This window comes from Otolemur garnettii, unplaced genomic scaffold (assembly GCF_000181295.1).
Source record: "Otolemur garnettii isolate 467f Iridium unplaced genomic scaffold, OtoGar3 scaffold00086, whole genome shotgun sequence".
In the NCBI taxonomy this organism is placed as follows: Eukaryota; Metazoa; Chordata; class Mammalia; order Primates; family Galagidae; genus Otolemur; species Otolemur garnettii.
The window spans coordinates 5398786-5405353 of record NW_003852481.1 but is presented as its reverse complement, the minus strand read 5'-3'; the positions used below and the strand labels follow the sequence as shown (position 1 = coordinate 5405353).

General features: G+C 47.6%; 1 pseudogene; it reads right to left on the bottom strand.

Moving 5' to 3' along the window:
• The window catches only part of LOC100953571, a 9741-nt pseudogene extending 4486 nt beyond the window's left edge, over positions 1–5255 (bottom strand).
• Positions 5256–6568: the final 1313 nt, after the last annotated feature.

The window sequence follows — 6568 nt, the reverse complement described above, 5'->3', positions numbered from 1 at the left end:
TGCTGTGGCATCACAGCTCACAGCAACCTCCAACTCCTGGGCTCAAGCGAGTCTCCTGTCTCTGCCTCCCAAGTAGCTGGGACCACAGGTGCTCACCACAGCACCTGGCTATTTTTTGGTTGCAGCCGTCATTGTTGTTTGGCAGGTCTGGCTGGATTCCAACCTGCCACCTTAGGTGTATGTCGCTGGCACCTTAGCCGCTTGAGCCACAGGTGCCGAGCCTAAAAGAAACCGTTCTAAGTTGCAGATCCGGTCCTGTCCTTTGCTCCCCTCTCTGTGTTCTTTCCTTCCTCCCACTTACAACTCTCTAGACACCTTTCGGAGAATGTCCACACTACTCACAGCACCTATAATCCTCCACCCAGCTGTCTCCTTTTTGAGTTTCTCTCTAACCCTTCCTTCTATTCTCTGTTCCAGCCAAACTGAACATCTTACAATGGCTGAGAACATGGCAATCCTCTGTCAATCCCAGGCCTCAGGGATCGCTGTTGGGACACTCATTCCCTCCCTCTTCCCCTGGCCAACTCCTCCTTCTGTTTAGACCTGACTTCTTCCAGAAACCTCTGCCTGCCTTGGGCTGTACAACACACCTTGTATGTCTTCAATAAAACTTACCAGGTGTTTCAAGATCACAGTTTCCTTGTATATTTCCCCATTAACACAGTTCTGATAGGGCTGGGCACGCTGGCTCACTCCTGTAATCCTAGCACTCTGGGAGGCTGAGGCAGGAGGATTGCTTGAGATCAGGAGCTGGAAACCAGCCTGAGCAAGAGTGAAGCCTCCTTTCTATTAAAAGAAGAAAAAGTAGCTGGGGGTGGTGGTAGGCACTTGCAGACCCAGCTACTTAGGAGAGGCTGAGGCAGAAGATGGCTTGAATATAGGACTTTGGGGTTGCTGTTAGCTAGGCTGAGGCACTTTGGCTCCAATGATAGTGCAAGGCTGTCTCAAAAAACAAAAACAAAAACAAAAAACCCTAACAAACAAAAGCCCCTAAAATAGTTCTAACAGGACAGGCACTGTTGAAACCCTTGATGCATATTAGGTGCTAAATGCCTTTGTGTGTGGACATGTGTGCGTGTGTGCATGTGTGACAGAGTTGTCCAGGCTAGAGTGCAGTGGCATCATCATAGTTCACTGCAAGCTACAACTCCTGGGCTTAAGCAATCTTCCTGGCTCAACCTCCCAAGTAGCCAGGGCTGCAGGTACCTGTGATCATACATCTTTTTTTTGTAGAGAAGAGGTCTCTTGCTCAGGCTGTTCTCAAACTCCTGGCCTCAAGCAATCCTCCCATCTCAGCCTCCCGGAAGCTGGGATTACATGTGTGAGCCATCCAGGCTAAGTGCTGAATGAATGAATGGAAACCTTTTCAGTTTGGAGCTATCTGGGCTTTGGGGGACCCACAAGGTGGTGACTACTAACACCTATGCTTTCTAGAGAAGTGACGTGGTTTTCAGATTTTAGCCCCTTTCCTCTGACATCTGACTCCAAGAATTATTTGGCCCACAGGAAGCCATTGCGCTGGTGGAGAGAACTCCAGCCATGTCAGGGCTTTGGAAACTCTGAAGTCCAGCACTGTTGTTTAGTCTCTCAGTATTTGTGCGAGGGAGTGAGGCACCCTAGGGAGGGCATTGCTTCCAGGCTTCCAAATAATGGCTCGCAGGGACTCCCTAGGGCAGGCTGGAAACAGAACAACTCTCTTAGTTTTTTTCCTACTTGATGTTTTTCGGCTTTCTAACCATTGAGGAAACCTTTTCCAGTCCTGCTGTGAGATCTTGAGGGAGAGTGGCCCTCTAGCTCCCAAAGCTTACCCCCCTGGCTGAGCCTCAGAGCAGGGAGGGGCGGGCTGGAAGGACTCAGGGCTTACTGGGTAGGGACAGTAGCAGGCACAGGGGTGAAACAGATATTCCCCCCCCACCCCAGCAAGTTCAGGAAATAAAACACTGTTGACATTCTGGGGCGGACCAGGATGCGAGGACACTCTGGAAGTTTCAAAGCCACTTCCTGAAGGAGGTAGGAAAGGGGGGCACGGGATGGCAGCTGGCTGAGGCAAGGGATCCCCTGAAACCCACGGTCCTGGCCTCCCTTGGACTTGTTCCCCAGGATGTTAGAATAGCTCCAAGCTCTCGAAGGCTGCACGGACACCAAGTGCTTGGTTTTGAGCTCAGCAGTCTGGTGTTTGAGTTTAATGCCTGGTAGGAAAAAAAATACCAAACATGTAAAGATTGCCTGCTTCCCCCCCCCCCAATCAAGAGAGGATTTTATTGTGGTATGATGTGACCTCTCCACCTACAGCCGATGTCTTCAAATGCCAAATATAAACTGTAGTGGTGAGGCTTGCCAAGTTTCTCTCCATCTCTGTCTTTTGGTTTGGTGCGCACGTTTTTTATTAAGAGTGCCTGGTATTTTTTTGTTGGGAACCATCTGTCACCTCTGAAAGGACAGGCATAGAAACTTCCCAGCCAATTCTTGGTCCTCATATTCACTTTCTGGTTGATAGGGGGATGTGTGAATTCCAAATGTTAATATTCAGAGCCAGGCATTTGTGGAGTGGTGATTTGCTGAGAATGTTCTCTATGTATCTTCATTAAATAATAATCAAGTGATTGGTGAGGAGACAGGAGGTGAAGAAAGGAGTAGAAGACCTGGCTTTGCTTCCTTCAGGTGGGAGGGAAGAGCTCTGGGATGGGGAATTAGAGAACTGGGCAATCTGGGAGGCAGAGATCAGCACAACAGACTGAGGACTTGGGACTTGGGTTAGGGGATGAGTAACATCAGCCTTGGAAAGGGCCCTTTGGAGGCAGAAAAAGAGGGAGAACTAGGCTTGGACTCAGAGGAGGAGGAGATGAAATATTCCCTGAACATGGAAATGAGCCCTGGATGCAGGTCTTTTTTTTTTTTTTTTTTTTGAGACGGAGCCTCAAGCTGTCCCCCTGGGTAGAGTGCTGTGGCATCACAGCTCACAGCAACCTCCAACTCCTGGGCTCAAGTGAGTCTCCTGCCTCCGCCTCCCAAGTAGCTGGGACCACAGGCGCCTGCCACAACGCCTGGCCATTTTTTGGTTGCAGCTATCATTGTTGTTTGGCGGGCCCGGGCTGGGGATTCGAACCCGCCACTTTAGGTGTATGTGGCTGGCGCCCTAGCCGCTTGAGCCACAGGCACCGAGCCCTGGATGCAGGTCTTACAAAGAGGTGATGGGTCCCTTGCTTAACAACCTCAAGTCTTAGGCTGAGAACCTTCAAGGTCATACTGCTGCCCTGTGTTCCTGAACTTCCTTCCATCCCTCCCTCTCTCTTTTCCTCTATCTTTATCTTTTCTTCTTTTTCTTTTTCTCCTTTCTCCCTCCTTCACTTCTCTCCCTTCCTTCCGTCCCTCTCTCACTCCCTTTCTCTTTATCTTTGCTTCTCTTTCTTCTTCTCCTTTCTCTCTCTTTCACTTCTCTCCCTCCCTCCCTTCCTTTCTTCCCTCCCTCCCTCCCTTCCTTTCTTCCCTCCTTCTCTTTCTCTTCCCTTTTCTTTCTTTTTAAATTTCCCCAGGAAGAAACAGGCCTAGAGACTTGAATCGTGACCTGAAGTCCCCCCCAGCTAATTGAAAGTCAACAGAAAGCTCAGTGTATTTCTGGTGAGGCTGTGAGTAGGGTCAGTGAAGGGGCTTTAAGGGAAGCCTCAGAGGGTGACGTTTGGGTTTGGTAGACAACGTCCGGCAGGCAGAAGGGAAGCAGGACTTTCAGGATGAGGATGGTGTCGCTTCCCTCCAGCATCCTGGCCTCCTTTAATTTCTGGGGTTTTCTAGAAAAGATAAAGATGCTTTCTGCTGGTGATAACTTGGGCAGTTTTATTAAGAAGGGAAAACTAAGCATCTCCACGGGGAAGAGTTCTTAATGTGGACTCAAATACATTTAGTCTTAGGTTTTTAACAGATGACGGGAACTATATCCTTTATTATGTATGTCAGGAGACCTAGTTGATCGAGAGGTAATTCCCCCTCTCAAGTGTCCATGTGTAAATCCCTGAATTTCTGGCAGAAGTATCTTTGCAGGTATAGTTAAAGACGAGATCATTCTGGATGTAGAATGGTCCCTAAATCTAGTGACAGGTGTCCTTCCAAGAGAAAGGCAGGGAGATACTTGAGGCACAGGCTCATGTGGTTTTCTTCTTTGTTTTTTGTGGTTTTCCCCACCGTCTCGCATGCAGCCTGTGTGTGCACTATCAAAGCATATTTTGAATTTTGTTGCAGTCGCAAGACCCAGTTTGATACAATTTATCTATTTTGCAGATTCATGTAGAGTTTTGCAGTTTGTGCTTCTAGTTTTGTTTCCTGCCTTGGAGGACAAAAGAATTTGATCTCCAAAGATCTGCCCCTCCTCTGGTCCAGCGCAGGAACAAGTCCCTAAGGGGAGCTGGAATGGACGCCTGTTCCCATTGGAGTGTCCCGTTCTCAGCCTCCTCATGCTCCACCAGAGAAAGTTTCAATTGTCTTGCTGAGTCAGAGACCTCCAAGGACCTGGCCTCTACTGTCCTCCAACCCTCATTGTCACTTACCACCTCCCCTGGCAGGACCCAGCCTCCATCACCATCACCCCACCACGTCCACTGCCCACCCATCACCAGCCCCCCCACTCTGACCAGTGCCAGTTATGAAACAGGACTGTGTGCCAGGAGCTGGGCTGGGTGGGTTTGCCATGCTCATTCTTACTCATTCTCTACTAGAGTTTTTTGATGAAAATCAGCGATTCTCAGCTAGAAAGATACTGATGCTTTGCCCAGAAGTGTCAAATCAGAAGTTCTTGGATTAGGGCTCGGGAATGTGCAACTTAAAAATATTTCAGACACAGGTAACAGTCAAGAACCACAGATGTAAGCAGTGTTCTCCTTCTTATGCAAATGGGCCAAGGGAGAGGGGGCTAAAAAATGACTTCCCCTGTGATCTCAGGGAAGGCTATCTCCAAGTTAAGCTTGGGGAATCGTCTTGAAGAATCAAGAACAAATAATTATTTTGCTTAATGACCAACTAACCTAACCTATTGTTTATCTCCTTTTAGAGAGGAGGAAACTGGAATCCAGAAAGGTGAGGTACATTTCCCAAGGTCACACAGCTCGCAGGGGACAGCTGGGATGCAGAGACGGATCTGCCTGACCCCACCTGCTGAGCCCTGTCCTGGATCCCGTGGAAATCCTGGAAGCCTCTCTCAGGTGGGCCTAAGTGTTTCTTTGTTTTACAGTCATACCTGCCACGTTTTTGTTTTTGTGGAAACGCATCTCTGCTGTCCTTGCCTTGGTGACACTGGCTTGTCATTGTTACCCTCCTTCTTCCTCAGCAGCGCCTCTCAACACCCCACAGGCCTCTCAAACCCAGTTCCACGGCTTCTCCTTGTACCTGGGTTTCAGACTTCAATAGTTTTCCTTCCCCCCTTTCTCTCCAGTTATTATTATACTTTCCTATCTTTGTCTTCTTTCTATAATTCCACCGCGCTTGCTCCAGGTCCTCCCATCTCTGAATCCTCGCAAAACCCTCTTGCTGGCTTGTTTAAGCTTCCACTTTCTTCATTATATTCCCCACCCTGTGCTCAATAAAAGATTTATCCTCCGAGAATACTTTTGGTATCACTCGTGGCTTTAAAACCCTCTGGAGTCCTGACTCATCCAGGGCCCACCCCACGGGGTCCCCTGAGTCTATAGATTCTTTAATCTCACCAAACCAAATTATAACACACCAGTTTTTGTTTACAAATTATTTTATAGACAGCTGAGCAATTTTTACATTCTACTCACTGTCTGGACTCTTACCAACCCCCAATTGATTGCCTTCAACTTAATGTCGTGTTGATGACAGTCAGAATGAATGGCGTGAATGTCGACATTCACTTGCTCTAATTTCTTGTAACACACAGCTCTTATATTTATTCAGTTTCCTTTCTGAGAAATCAATTTCTTTCTATCTAATCAGGATTTTTTTAATGTTCTATATCTAGCTCTTAAAAGCGTCTTTTATATGTGTGCTTGCTGTTTCAAGAAATGATTGCTTTTTACTTTGTATTCCAGTTGAGATAAGATTTCTAACGTAGTACAGTCAAATGGACCTATTTGTATCCATTAAGTAAAAAATAGGACCATTATTTCTAAAGATATTTCTAACAAATCTTTAATCAGCATTTATATAAAATAGAAACATTGTTTCAAGAGGTATCTAAATACTGCTGGGTGTGATGGCTCACGGCAGTAATCCCAGCACTGTGGGAGGCTGAGGAGGGAGAATTGCTTGAGCTCAGGAGTTCGAGACTTGCCTGAGCAAGAGTGAGACCCCCTGACTCATTAAAAAAAAGCCAGCTGGGTGCTGCGGCGAGTGCCTGTAATCCCAGTATCTTCTGGAGGCTGTGAGGCAGCGAGATGCCCACAGCCCGAATCTGAGGTTGCAGTGAGCTATGACGCCATTGTATTCTGCTCAGAGCATAGGGTGGGTGGGACTCTGTCTCAACAACAACAACAAGTAAGGAAATAAAAAGAGAAAAATTAAAGGCTCGGCGCCTGTGACTCAATCGGCTAAGGCGCCAGCCACATACACCTAAGGTGGC